General features: G+C 43.0%; 1 protein-coding gene across 3 annotated transcripts in view; it reads right to left on the bottom strand.

Annotated features, from left to right (window-relative positions):
* Nucleotides 1-15,927, bottom strand: part of SLC4A2 (solute carrier family 4 member 2) — a 2,370,566-nt gene that overhangs the window by 1,948,775 nt on the left and 405,864 nt on the right. For all 3 annotated transcript variants that reach the window (XM_044067584.1, XM_044067586.1, XM_044067587.1), the window contains one exon: nucleotides 3,412-3,471. The gene's annotated coding sequence lies outside the window, so the exon portion shown is untranslated. The remainder of the gene's footprint in view (nucleotides 1-3,411; nucleotides 3,472-15,927) is intronic.

Below are 15,927 nucleotides of genomic sequence, written 5' to 3'. Positions count from 1 at the left end.
GCTATCGGCCCTAGGGCCTATGCAAGCCTAGCCATAACAATTCCCTGGATATTTCTTCACACAATACTTACTTCTCTGGACCCCTGTCTAGCAGGGCAACTGACATGATCCCCAGGGTGAATTTCCTATCTGCCATCCAATCATCAAGGTTCCTTTTGAAGAGGGCCAATGAGGCGCTCTGCTTGACATGTACGGGCAGTCTGTTCCAGAGTACGGGGAGTCTCTGGGTCAAGAACCTATCCCTCCAGCATGTTTTGTTCATTGTGATGACAAGGTTTAGATCCCTGGAGCGTGTGCCTCTGAGGGATTGGGATTTCTTTAAGTGGAGCATGTCCAGCAGCTCAGGGTTTGACATGGCCTTGTATGTTAAGCAGAGATCAACTCTGAGTACACGATATGCCACAGAGTATAGCTGGAAAAATAAACAGCCTTGCAGGTCTTGAACCCAGGACTCTATACACTACAGTCACAGTAGTTAACCACCAAGCCATCACAGAAGTACTTAGGTCCATACAAAGCTTATTACAGCCAAAGAATCATCAGTAAGCTTAGTCACAACACAACCTGGTATTGACAGTACATTAGTTCACATGGTGAGATTATTTCACATACTCTAGGCATTCATTTATGGTCTTCATCCAATCATCAAGTCTACTTTTGACGTGCAGAAAGACTTTATTCCAAAGACGGACAATGTGCTGGGTTACAAATCTGTCACCCCAGCAGGTGGAGTTAATACAGACAGATTCTAAATCTGAACCAAAAAGATAAAAACATTTTTTTTATACTGAAATGCTGATATCAGATATAAACTAACAGCTAGAATGAGGAAAAACAGCTATAAATTCACAAACTAAAAGCTCTCACTGCAGAATAAGATTTAGTCCTTAACAACTTAACTCAAAAAATCAAGTATAATCCTCAAGACTGGCACACTTTTTAAACAATAGTTTCATTCTCTTTGAAAACTGCATCTGCTTAGGGGAGCAAAACAAAATCCAAAGCAAAACTGATGTCAACCACAGAAAGCAATGGCAATTAAGAACTATGATATAAGCCAACCAAGTGTCTTGTTACAATGTGCCACAACACCCTTATATGTGTATGGAAAATAAGGCAACTTTTAGTTAAGCGTTACAGAAGTTCAATTCTGCTCTGACCTTTTTTTACCTTTAGTGCTGACCAGAAATCTGTGGTGACTACAAGTAACTGAACATTTGGACAGGACATATAAGCATCTACATATAACAGCATCACAACACTTAGTATCTACTGCTTCTGCAAATATTCAGCACTATCACTAATTTCTGTACCATTTCACTATGGCAAAATAAACTACTGCAAATATGCAGTGTTGCTCCCTACCACAATCTATCATACTTTACCACCTGCCACCCACCTGCAGGTACATAATATTTCACCACCAGTTTCTAAAGTAGCACACAACCATATTTTAATACTACGTATTCCTGAACAAGGTATGACAGCATTCCTTACTCGCCACTGCAGCAAACAAGTTAATACTGTAATTAACAGATAACATTTCTTACTAATTATCACTTCATTATCAGGCCTGTCAACCATACACATAATGCTGTGCCTGTTTCCTAGTTAGGCATCCTCAGACATACAACGCATTTCTTCAACACGCATTTCCAATGTGACCTTTAAGTTGAACTCAGTGCTAATGTACAGAGACGTTTTGGTGTAATTTACCTGCAAGCAATGACTTTCTGGCGTCATTTAACTACAAAAGAAGATGAGCAGCACCAACTTTTATACTTAATTCATTACTTTGTTACTCTTTGTTCACCAGGTACACTTAACTCCCACTAAGTTCAATACCTACTGAAGGCCTTTTGGGTTTGGTCTGACTGAATAACTTGCTTAAAGTTACGGAACAGAATCCTGTAAGAAATCAAACACAGACCCATACAGTGTCACTCATTAACTTATCTATATTTATACATGCATTAATTGGCTAACTGCATAGTCTCAATAAGTACAGGCACATTTTTATTGGTGAGATAGCGAGTGGTGGTGCATACAGAAAAGTGACACAACTTTGCATATACAGCAACTTTCATGCAGAGCAAGCAATATAAAAGCTGTCAAAGCTCATATGTGTCTCAAAATATATTAACCAAAGTAGGTTATTGATATTACACAGACCAATGTAAGATCGTATCATACAGTAACGGAAGCTAACAGTATTTGTCGAGGCAGTGGACCTCATGAGATGTAGAAACCGTAGTAACAGTGGTACATAATTATTTATCCGGAGGGAAAAATCATGTTGCTAGCTTTACATGTCCAAATGTTCAGGAAAAAGAAAATCACATGAAAGTTATGATATGAAACCAGCATTAAAATAAGATTTTTTTCACAGTGGTGTTCCCAAACTTCAACGTGACAAGGAACAGGCTGAGAACTGATAATACAGGTGGAACAATTTAGTAACAGCATATACAAGTCAGTACAGCACAGTCCAAAAAAGAAACTAATGTCTAAGCAGGTATATGAATGCCACAGTATTACTGCCATACCCTTTTACCCTGGCTTCAAAGTTCATTTACATTGTTATAATACAGCCACTCATGACATTAGAACACACTACGTGCAGTTTCACATCATTTTAATATAAGGCCAGACATACAACACTGATCCGTTTCTGCACCCCATCACCAATTTCTGCCACCCATCTGCCTCTGATATCAATGGCATGCAAATACCTTTTGCCTCTATACAGTATAATGACGGGTATGTTCAGCACCAGAAATACAGCACTACTTCTTCACATACATGCCAGTTAACATACATCCCTTCTCCAAACACACACATATCGCACATGCAAGAGTAGCTGTAACCTACAGAGCAGTAAAGCTACAGCAGAACATCAGTTCTGTAAAAGAGAAGATGTGCAGTGTAACCTTAGCACTCAAGAACCAGTTCTGCTTTATAAAGTCATTACATTTTTTTATCTAAGACACACAAACATACTTCTCATTAAAATAATACTTTGCAACAATTCCTTATGTACACTACAGCAAATAAATATAGCAGTCTTCAATCTAAAGCATGCCCATTTCTCTGTTGTTTAGTAACATAAAAAGCATGGTATTTACCATTCCAGGTACATCACCAACAGTGCCACTGGGCCTTCAGCCAGACTGAAGCATTTTTGTTGTCTAGCTAAATCCAGAGGAATGCTATAACTGAATCCGTTATGCAGAAGGTTAAGCCAATTGCATATTTAGAATGTAAATGCAAGAAATAAGCTGAAACATCTTTTTAGAAGTGCATTGACAGGTGTATCTAGCTTGATAGCCCCCCCCCCCCCCCCCCCCCACACACACACACACACACAAAATGAACTGTGAAAAGAAGGAAAAGGGGAAAGAATGTGCTTACCTTTGTGTTTTACTGCCTGAAAGTTACCACAGACGTCATAATCCAACTCCAAGGACAGCACTGCAACAGAAAAGGAAGACTTAGGTTACAGACACCCAACCCCACTGCAGCAGAGCTTCAGCAAATCTGATCACTCCTATAACTTCCTCCTTGACATTTTGTACACTACTTTTCCACTTCAGGATGTGATTGCAGAGGAATTTCTGAGCCATAAATGACAAAGGAGTGGTTTTAATGATAAAATCTTCCAAGAGTTTAGTATTAGCCATTATCATGAGATTTTCAGTCACTACAATGATAACAAACTAGTCTGTTGTGTCAGTCCAGAAATCCAGACTCAAACTCCAGGGGATGCAATGCTCTGAAACTACTCAAAAAGACTTACATATTACATAATACCTATTCTTTTTACAGACTGTTATAAAAATAATAATGTAAGTTCAGCCAGTCAGTGCAGACTTACTGCACATTTTATACTGTGCAAGAGGAAAGCTGTGTTCAGTTTCAGCATCAGTGGAAATGAAATGTGAAACATCAGTGAAACATTCTTTAATCTTACAAATCACAATACTCCAGCTGCACCTGATTAATGAAGGATATGATCACACAGACTTCATTTATCCCTATCACACTGACCACAAGTCGCCTTCTGCAACTGTGCAGTAAGGTTCACCTTCATTCTCAAACATTTTTATTTAAGCCTTGCTTTTTCAAAGCATGTTACCTATAAACAGCAGTGTCTACAGATCTTGGTGGCTGACAAAAAGGATTCAGACAAGCACAAATGAAAACAATGCAAAACATTTCATTCAGATTTTGGTCACTGTAAATGTTCTATGCTATGATCTGTCAAAATAAAAAAAAAAATCTCCGTCTAGCAGTTGATGTATTTGCTTCTGGCCCTTCTCTCATCACGCCTAACTACAAGTGCATCTTTCTGAAGTCACTGCCTGAAACGTAACATTTGTGTGGCCTGCAGCTGTCTCTAAGAAGCATTGATGTGATCACCATCAAGAACACCTTGTTAACGAGGCACTGGCAGGCTAACAAAAGATAATGTAGTCTGCAAGGCAGGGCACTGACTCTCATTCCATTAACATGGCATTTACATTTTAAAATTTACTTTACTTGGTAAACTAGGTAGGCCCCACCAGGCATGAATGTCTCAGAAGACTGACCTTCTACAAGTGACTTGCACAGACATGTACTGTATGCAAACTGGGAATGTGGCAATCAACCCGCAAGATTACAGGCTCAGGTAATCAATCAGTAGAGATGAGGTAAATTATGCAACAGAGAGACAGAGAGTGAGATTGGCAGATTGCTGTAGAGAGAGAGAGCTACTAAGAGAAAAATTAGAAGCATGAAAGTACACAAAGGAAGAGTCATGGGTTTAAGAAATGGCATTATGTTGATATGCAAACACGCAGAATGGGGTTACAAAAACAGTGTGGGTATGACAGCTGAAGAGCCTGAAGAGGCCCTGATAATGTTTTTGTCCAGTATAGGTTTTCACAATATAGTATGCTGCAGTATCTCTAAGAGCTAAAAGAACATTTTTTAAGTTTATCCCTGTACTAAAAGACATTTTCAAAACTGGTGACATTTAATTTTTCATGGTCACTAAAATTTCTATCCCGAAGTTACAAGAAAAAGTGTTGATTTACACTCTATGGATGCATGCTTTTCAATAGTCATGGTGTATGCCGGAACCATCTTTCAGTGGTGGTAAGAAGGGGACCCAGGAAATGAGACCAGACTTCTATGCAAAAGTTGGCCAGTGGGGACGCCAGGGTAGCCCTTGGTGTAGCATTGTCCTCGGTCCTCTGCTCCTGCTGCTGCTATTCTACCAGGTCTCTATCAAATGACCACCATGCATTGGGCTGAAACCATATCCTTCCTGTAGGGTTAGGCAAAGCCACCCACAGCCATCCACTGTCTGACCCTCTCCTCCCAGAATCCAATCCATCTCCCAGACTTTAAATGCAGGTTTCAGTTACTCAAGGCCTACTCAATCTATAAATCATATGATTATAATGAATAATTAAAATTAAAATAAATAAAATTTGTAAAACAGCATTCATATGCTTCATTTGGAATAAACAAAAGAACAGACAGAAATATTGAAGTAAACAGCAGAAAATAAGCCACAAAGTATCAGTGTCAATTAAAATACAACTACAGAAAGTACAACCTTTTCTCATGCACGAATCCTAAAATGTATCCCCCCTTAAAAAATATCTTTAACAAGCCTGGTACAAAGAAAACCAGACTTAAATATTTCTCACTTTTTGAGGCATTTCTAAAACATATCCCCACTAATAAAATCTCTAAAATGCCTGGTACAAACAAAACACCTTTGTGTGACATTCCTTCTTCTTCTTCTTTCGGCTTTTCCCGTTTAGGGGTTGCCACAGCGGATCACCTGTCCACTCATAATTGGCCGTGGAGATTTACGATACCGAGTTGCCAGCCCCAGCACCTAACCTTCCACAGAAGGCACATACATGCACTCACGCCTTGGGCCAATTTAGAGTGTCAAATCCACCTACAGCATGTCATTTCTATAATGCATTACACTACTTAATTTTAATATATTTTATGGTAAAGTGGTTAAAGGAAACAGATATGTAATGACCATGCTGCATGAGCTATGAAGGGACCTTCTGAGATTTGTCCAGTGACTGGTATCACCCTGTTCATAACCAACACCACATTTCAACATTTTTGTTTCAGAAGATCCTGCCCGCAAGAGCTTGTGTGTGTGTGTGCGTTTGTGTATCTCTATTTATTCATTCATTTATTCATTCATTCATTTATTTAAATGTGTTTACCAGGGTAGAACACTGGTAAACAAATTTAATTATGAGTTCAGAGCAGATTGTATCATAGTAAAATAAGACAATATACAGTATACAAAACACAGTGGTTAATATTTATGAGTAACCATAGAAAATCTGATAAACAATATATACATAGTAGATCTAACAAACCAAATATATGTATGACAAGGAGGCATATGGACAGATTTAGAGAAGAGAAGAAAGAGTTTAGTCATTTCCTAAGAAAAATAAGATGTGAGAAATATAGCTATGCCAAAATAACAAGAGAAAGACAAGGAATAAACATAGAAGTCATGGATGTAGATTAAACAACAAACGATGTGAACGGGTTAATGAACCTGGTGAAGAGACAGACTATTATGAATACTGTCAAAACAGAAGCAGTGAAACTGGTAGCCTTGCAAGAAATGCATTTCACTAAAGAAGAACACAGGAACAGGAAACAGAGTAGAAAGGGATGCAAGATCCTTTTAAGTTCAGCACACAGAGGGATGATATGTAATAAAGTTGCCCTATAGATAGCACAGACATTGCCGCTAGAGGTGAACAGCGGTTGCTAAGTGAGAGTGAAGGGTTATTTTTATGGAGTTAAGATCATGCTAGTGACAGTTTACTGTTTCTTCCAAAACCAAGCTATTAGGGCAGACAGAGAGAGAGAGACAGAGAGATGCTTTCGGCAATAATCCATTTTAAGAAAGCAAGCCTAATAATGATGGGAGACTGGAATGTAGTGCCCTCCAAAGATAAAGTAAAATCTGTTAACAAGATGCGAGGAGGGATAGGTGAGAAGCAATATGAGGAAAGAAATGCTGAGTACACTTGGGATAATAGATGTATGGAGAGTGGCAAAGGGTGGCAAAAAAGAAGGGTTCAGCTATTATAGTGGAAGTATTGGTGGTAGTCAAGACTAGATGAGAAAATGGGACACCAAAGAACATGCCAGTCTAAAACACAGCCCTAGGGTAGACCCTACAGTATTTTATAACCATGTGTACATACTCTGCAAAATAAGGGTGGCACACTGCAGTGATACATCGGCTCATTGGAGGTTTCTGGCATACTACCTGGAACAAGAACAATTCCTAGAATGGTTAATGAGGATATTAAAAGATAGAAGAGAAGAGATGGAGTGGAATTTAATGCAGATGAGAAAATGAGGTCAGGATCCAACAAAATGAAAAAAAAGGAATAAATGCCCATAGCCAGAGGGGGAGGCCTCCTGCAGTTAATACAATAACTGCAACTAAGCAAAGATAAGTTACATGAGTTGGAAAGACAAGCACTGTAAAATTTAAATGGGGAACTGCAGGCAGATAAGTATAGAAGGTTGCTGTTTCAAAGGCAAGAAGTGAGAAAAATAAACAATGCTAACACCCGAAAGGCTTTAAAAGGATTAGCAGTAAAACTGCGAGCACAGAAGGTAGAGAGGACTGTCTCGTATTTGACCAACAAATGGGCAAATATTTAGGAATACAGATGAGGTCAGAAGTGCTTATAGAATACTATCAGAAATTGTACATCTTAGAATATAAAGCGGAAAGAAAATGATGCTGGGTTTTCTACATGAGGTTTTCCTCCCAAGGTTTAATGATGAACAAGCAGACCCACTGCTTGCTGCACTCCCATGTGAAGAAATTACTCAATATCCTGGCTCAGATGGGCTGCCAATAGAGGACTGAAAGCTAGGAGAGGATAAACTGGTACAAAAATGAGAAAAGTTGGGGAATGCATCATTGCAAACTATGAAGATCCTAGTATCACAAAAGAAAGAAATAACAGTGGTAATACACAAGGGAGGGAAAACATTCATTATGCAGACTCCTACTGGCCAATTAGTGTTCTGAACCATGACTACAAGTAGTGACTAGGCTGGGAAACCATATTTATTTATTTATTTATTGATTTATTTATTTACTTATTTATTCATTTGTTTATTTAGTTATTTCGTTTGTTGACCAGGTAGTGTCTGTCTGGGCCAGAAGCCCGTTTTCAGTGGAGACCCGGGGAGAAAAGCTCCAAGGAAGATTACAATAGTATTTACAATTTACATATGCCAGTTACATCAAATGAGCTAGACAGATTAGTACTATAACTGCAAGGTTCATACTCCAAAATAATACAGTTAAGTATATCAAGGAAATATTACACAACATTATGCAATTGTCAAAAGCATTTCAAAACTCAAACTCAACTCAGAACTTAATAGTTGAGACAGAAGATCCCTGATTCAGACAAACGTGGATTTATAGAAGGAAGAAGGACCTTTGACAATATTAAAAAAATATTAATGATACTGAAAGATGCAAACCATAAAAGTTAATAAACTAGTTAGACTATCTTTAGACAGACAGAAAGCATTTGATAGTGTGGAGTGGCCTTATCTATTTGCAGTTTTAAGAAACATAGAGGTCTCAGACATGTATGTCCAACAACTTCAAGTGAGAGTATGTCTGCCACGGTAAAAACATCTACATCCCTTTCTGGAAAACTCAACTAACATTTGAGACTAGTCAAGGGTGTCCAACATCCCCTTTACTGTTTTCTGTGTATTGGGAGCCTCTTGCAGCTATAGTGAGGTGCTCAGACATACATGGTTACAGATGGGTAAAAACACAGACAAAAAACGCATCATATGCAGATGACATAATCCATACACTAACATACCAAGAAAGAAACCTGAGTAAAGTTGTTAAAAATGGAGGAGATTGGTGCCTTCTCAGTCTTCAAAATCCATCAGGGAAAATCAAAGGCACTGGGCTCAACCTACAAGAGGGGCAAGTTGGAAAGAAAGATTTCCCTGAGATCTGGAAAGACAGAGAACTTAAATAATTTGGAGTGAAGATAAAGAGTACATATAAGGCCTACATACAACAATTATATGAAGGAACTTTTGTGAAAATTAGACAAAATCTTCAGAAATAAAACATGTCAGGGCTGGATCTATATCAGAGGGTCCAAGTACTGTATCGACATGTTCTTCCACATGTTCTATATCAGGAGAAAGCTTCCTCCATTCCCAAACAGAACAATAATGAAGAAACTGATGAATTAGACAAAGGACTTTGTTTGGCTATGAGAAAAATTAAGGGTTAGATGGAAGAAAATTATATTGCCAAAAATCCAAGGGGGCTGGGGTCCCTAATGTGGACCTATATGCAAAAGCAGTGCAACAGACATATTACACCATGTGTCAGCTGGAAATGTTTACTCTTAGGAAAAAGATGTTGTGGGGAAATATACCAAGAAATGCAGAGAAGAGATTTGTTGGAATTGTTTGGGGGGAGAAAGTCAAGAAAGCAGGACAATCAATGTTAGGAGACCTAAGTAAGGTAATAAAGATACTTATGAAAGCAGAGTTGAAATTGTGAAGGTATGAAATTCTCTCAATAGGATAATTAATACGGGACAAGCAAGCCAGGACCCCAACATGACACTGGAACCACAACAACACAAACTTTTAGTTATGTACTCACCATAACTTGGGAAGAAGCAAGAAGATGTTTGGGATCCAAAAAGTCTACCTACATTCTGAATGATGGGTTAGGGAAGGTTAAGCAGGGTGAATGCTACAAAGTGCTGGAGAAATATAGTCTCTTATTGGCTGAGCTTACTATATCCCAGGATGCACCACCAACAGTCCCCAATCTCTAGTTTGCTATAAATTACATGCAGTCAGGAAAGAAGGGTATTGAGCAGATGAAACAAGATAAGTGGAAACATTAAACACATCATTAGAAGATGAGCTCTATCTCTTCTGATCTGCAAGGCAGGGGAAGGAGGGTGGTATCAGGAATGTGGAGATGGATCCCAAACATCTGAAGTTATGGTGAGTACATAACTAAAAGATGTTATGTGATCCTATCTCGCCTACATTCTGAATGATGGGACAGCGTCCTAGCACCTGAATCCTGGGTGGCTCACTGGAAAACACTCCTGAGTACCGTGGAACCAAATGAAGCTCGTCCTTTAGATGCCACATCCAATTTGTAGTGGGAAATGAAAGTGTGCCGGTTGGACCAGGTAGCCGCAGCACAAATTTCCGAAATAGCGAGCTTAGAATGAAAAGCTATAGAAGTAGCCATAGCTCTGGTAGAATGAGCTTTGATAGATGATGCGAGTTGCTTATTTGAAGAAGAATAGGCCTGAGTTATGCAATCTCTGATCCATTTTGAGATTGTAGCTTTTGTGATGGTTTGGCCCAATTTATTATCTGAGAAGGACACAAACAACTGGTCTGACTTACGAAGTTGCTGGGTCCTGTCTAAATAGAAGCGTAATTGCCTGTGAACATCCAATTTATGGAGAGTGTATTCTGCCTCATTAGAGAATTTTGGAAAGAAAACTGGTAGTTCTAGAGATTGTTGAAGACAGAAACTAGAGCAGACCTTTGGGACAAAGGATGGATTAGGCCTAAGAGATACTCTATCTTTGTGAAAAATGAGATATGGTGGTTTAATAGACAGAGCTTGAAGCTCTGAGACTCTTCTTGCTGAAGTAATAGCCACTAAGAATGCCGTTTTCCATGACAGATATTTTAATTCGCAAGTAGCAGCCGGTTCAAAGGGGAGATGTTAATGCACGGGCACTAAATCAAGATCCCACGGGGTGCAGGATGAAATACTGGTGGTCTTAACAGACTCGCACCTTTAATGAATGTTTTGCATAGCCTGCTGCTCATCAAAGGAGGATCCGTGGATTCATGGAATTTAGAGATAGCAGCTAGTTGAACTTTAATAGTTGAGACAGAAGATCCCTGATTAAATAGGGATGTTAAGAATTTCAAAACCTCTGGGACAGGAGCAGTGATAGGGTCTAAGCCCTTGAGTTGAGCCCAGATAGCAAACCTCTTCCACTTACTGAGGTACAATTTGTTAGTGGTGGGTTTATGGGCCGAAGACAAAATGTGAACAACTTCCGGGTCTAGTGTGTGGCTCCTGACTAAGGTCGGAAGTGGAGGAGCCAAGCTGTCAATTTCAGAGATTGAAGGGACTGATGCCAATGTCCCGACTGATGGATTAGCAAATCCGGGATCAGGTCTAAGGTCCACGGATCGTCCACCGCATGCTTTTTCAGGTAAGGAAACCATATCTGACGAGGCCAGTATGGGGCAATCAGAATCATTGAAGACCTTAGCTGAGAAGCTTTTGAATGACTTTGGGAAGGAGTGGGATTGGAGGAAAAGCATAAAGCAACCCTGTTGGCCAGGGTTGAGCTAGAGCATCCATGGCGGTACTTCCTGATGTGGAATCAAGGAGAAGAACCTTTGGCACTTGGTGTTTTGTGGAGTCGCAAATAGGTCGCAGCACGGCCCCCATCTCTTGAAAACCTGGGCTGCTACTGTGCGGTTTAGAGACCATTCGTGAGGAGAGAGAATTGTCCTGCTTAATTTGTCCGCCAATACATTTGACTTTCCCGGGATGTGGGTCGCTACCAAGAAGCGGTTGGTAGCTACAGCCCATTCCCACACTCTCATGGCCTCTCTGCAAAGCGGATACGATCTGGTCCCTCCTTGTTTGTTCAGATACCAAACCACCGACATGTTGTCTGTGTGGATGGCGATGATACCCTGAGGAAGGAACTTGTGTAAGGCCTGTAGGGATAGAAGTACAGCCCTCATCTCCAACACGTTGATGTGGAGAAGAGCTTCGCCCGGAAGCCAGGAGCCCTGAACTAGCCTGCCCAGACAATGCCCCCCCCACCCTATCTGGGAGGCATCTGTCGTCAGGGTAACCGCTGGAGGGGGGAGAACAAAAGGTTTGCCCTGATCTAAGTTGGAAGTCTGAAGCCACCAGGCCAGGTCCCTTTGCATATTTCCGTAATCATGATGTGATGATTGAGGGGGAGATCTTGAAAGGACCATTGAGTTGATAAGAGCCACTGAAGAATCCTCATGTGTAACCTTGCTAGAGGAACTAAAAGTACCGTGGCGGACATTGAGCCTAGAACCTGTAGGACCATCCTGGCTGGGGCTTTGGATCTCGAGATCAGAGCTTGAACTTGGCCCTGTAAGGTTCGGATCCTGTCGGCCGGAAGAAAGACACGCATCAATCTTGAGTCTATCTCTGCTCCTATAAACTTTATGCGCTGAGAGGGCAGCAAGACAGACTTTGACCAATTGAATGTAATCCCCAGGGAAACACCCAGGAGATGGTGGCTTTGAGGTTGTCCATAAGTAGATGCCTGGTGGTGGCAGTCAGGAGCCAGTCGTCGAGATAGGGAAACACTTGGAATCCAAGGCTCCTCAGGTGAGCCGTCACTACTGCCAAACACTTGGTGAACACCCTGGGGGCTGTGGTGAGACCAAAGGGCAGAGCACAAAATTGGTAATGACTGGCTCCCAGGCTGAAGCGCAGATACCTCCTGGACGCCTGATGTATCGGTATGTGATAATAGGCGTCCTTGAGGTCTATGGAGCACATCCAAACATCCTTCTCCAACAACGGGAGAATGGATTGCAACGTGACCATTGAATTTGGATTTCGTAACGGATAGGTTCAGTCGGCTGAGATCCAATATTGGTCTCAGATCCCCTGTCTTTTTTGGCACTAAAAAGAACCTGGAGTAATTTCCTGATCCGATTTGGTCTGTGGGGACCGGCTGGATGACTCCTTTTGTAGCAGCTTTGAAGCTTCTGCGGCTGCTATTTCTCTTTGACAGGGTGGTGGGTCCGGGATTCTCTTGGATGGAGGGAGTGAGTATTTGAATGGGATGGTGTAACCTCCGGCAATTATCCGAAGCACCCATCTGTCCTGAGTGATTGACTCCCAGGCTTTTAGGTGCTTGGCAACGACACCCGACTGGCTCGAGCAGCACAGCCGGGCAATCCCTCATGTCGTGTGGGAGGCTGAAGAGCCACGAAGGACTCGCGGTCTCCAGAATTGCGGGGCCCTCTGCGCCTCTGGGACGGCGTCTCCTGAAAAATTTCCCGCCCTCTGCCTCTGGGCGGGAATCTTCCTGCTGTTGGGAGAAAAACTTGCGAGATTTCGGAACCACATTTTCCCCTCCTTTGGCCTTGGGGTAAGGCCGAAGGGAGTGGAATAACGGGCCCCTACGGCAGATAACGTTTTCCCTCTTGCTCACAGCGGTAAGGGTGTCTTTCACCTTGGGTCCAAACAATGAGGACCCATCAAAGGGAGCGTCGGCGAAGGAAGACTTGAAGGCCTCCAAGAACTGACACAAGCGGAGCCAGGCTTGTCTACGTGAGCCACGCCTGTGCCTGCCGCTCTACCCGCCTTCGGCCGCATAGGATATGAGCCTCATGGACGAGTTAGCAATTGGCGTCCAGGATAGCCAACTGAGAGCTAACGGACTGGGCTAGCTGCTCAGGTAGGTTACCCGAGAGGAGTCTGACAACTCCTTGACCAGATCCCTCTGAAGCCTAGTAAAATGTGCCAAATAATTCAGAGACCTTAAGGTAAAGGCCGCTGAAGTCAGGGTGCGCTTCCGCATCTATCCATACTCCTAGACTCCTTATTAGGAGGATGGATGGACGTTGAAGCCTCTGCCACGTCCTGCTGTGTAGCAGATGCCACCACCATGGCATCTACAGCCACGCCTTTAGTAAGGAACTCCTTCTCGGGGAGCAGATAAGAATTTGTTGGACGAGAAGGGACTGGTTCCACAGTATCCGGGTGTTCCCACGCCCGACAAACTAAATCCAGAAGCTCGTCGAAGGGCGGAGATACCCAGGAGGCGGAGGGCTGAGCCCCAAAGGCCTTGAGGAGCACTGATTCGTCCGCAGAGGGGGTTTGGACATCCAGCCGCCTCGTTGTTTGAGGATCTCTAAGATGTCTGCAAAGGAGACATCATCAGAGGACGACTTAGGGGACCCCTCTGCATCATCCATATCCGTGTCCGATGTGATAGACTCGGGGGAGTCCACGTGCTTCCTCTTGCACGATCTCTTCCTTGGGGGTTCCTCTGGAGATGACTCCGAAAACCCTCAGGAAGAGGGAACCCCAATGGGGTAACCTCAGGCCTCGGGCTCCGCTGGCCACAGACAGGGGAACTACCAAAGACCCAGTCTCCACGCCCAGGAAGGTGCTGGTAAAACCGGAGAGATGGCGAAGAGGATTTGGCCAAGGCACTCCTCATGGCTCTGAAAGCGGACCTCCCGAATCCTGGGAGCCGCCCAGTCTCCGGGCCATGATAGTAGACGGAAGTCCCGCAGCAAGCACCGAGAGGAGGCTCGGAACCGAAAGCATCGGTCCCAAACATCACCCTCGGGTCCAGCCGAAGAAGTCCGTACCAAACTCGGACCCGAGGGCCGGGTTGGAGTAAGGGTCGGAGCCGACCCTGAGATCTCCACCGGCACCAAGAGCTCCTGCATCGTCGGAGCCGAAGCAGTCGGAGGAGGAATAGCAATGGGATGGGTTATGGCCATCGGCTCCGAAGCCAACTGGGTCGGAGCCGAAACAAATTTTTGGAAGACTGGGGACTGGAAAAGTCTTTGGAGCACCCTGTCTATATCAGAATCCGACATTCTCGACCGAGAGGAAACAGAACGGGTTCGAAGACCTCTCCCTCGGCCCCAAGGGACTAGGGGACCGGCTCGAGGCTTACTCGATGAGAATGGCGCCGAGGAAACACACACCAGATTCCATCGGTGCCGAGGTAGACTTCGCCGAGGAGGAAGTGTCTGAGCGGTGACCCTTGTCGGCTCCGAGCAGTGGAGCCGGCGAAGGTGACCCGCCTCGATGCCCCAGCAATCGGCTCCGAAGTCCGAGGAGTCGATGCTGGAGGCATCGAGCAGACCGTTCACCTCGGCTCCAAGTCTTTGGAGCCGAAGGAGAGGCCTGCCTAGGTCTCTTGGCAGTCGGATCCGGCGGACTGGTCGGAGCCGAAGCCCTTTTCTTTTGGCAGGAGTCGGAGCGAAGACAAGGCTTCTTCAAAAGAGGGTTTAATCAACCCTTTAAGAATTAATTTTTTTTTCCTCTCCTGGGGGACCCTAGAGGAAAAAGCGTGACATACGCTACATGACTCCTGCAAGTGCTTAGCCCCTAAACAATAAACACAAAGTAGATGGTCATCAGTAACAGACATCTTAAAAGCACACTTAGTACATTTTTTAAAGCCCGAAGGCCTAGGGGCTTGAGACATAATGTTAGCAATTCCTGACAGGAAATTTAACCACTGTAGAATCGGTTAGACAACATAAACCGAAGGCTTACAGAAACTGTGTAAACACAACCTTAGGTGTACAAACCGGGAACTTTAACACAGTAAAAAGCTCAGTTATAGAGTTTAACCTAAAAGGCCCTGGATTGAAAGGGGCGCCAAAACAAACTCTACCCAATCACACACAATAAGTCCAGTACTCAATCGAACACAGCAATAGCAATAGCAAAGCAATAGCCGTTAAAACGGCTTTTGTGAGATATAAGCACAAAAACTGACAGAAAAAGTAGTAATAAAAGCTACTCAGCCCAGCCAGCTCGAGACCACGTCCTTGCAGTTAAGCGGCAAACGAGATCTGGGGGACTGTTGGTGGTGCATCCTGGGATATAGTAAGCTCAGCCAATAAGAGACTTCGCTCTTTGGCATAAGCGTGCCGAGTCGGAGCCGAGGGATCGGCTCCGAACCCATCATTCAGAATGTAGGCGAGATAGGATCACATAACATCATTACATGTTATACACAGTTAGTGAGTGGCACAGTAGCCATAACCTGGGAA

This window comes from Protopterus annectens, chromosome 3.part1 (assembly GCF_019279795.1).
Source record: "Protopterus annectens isolate FY-2018-M chromosome 3.part1, PAN1.0, whole genome shotgun sequence".
NCBI lineage: Eukaryota > Metazoa > Chordata > Ceratodontiformes > Protopteridae > Protopterus > Protopterus annectens.
This window is presented reverse-complemented; position numbering and strand designations above follow the sequence as displayed.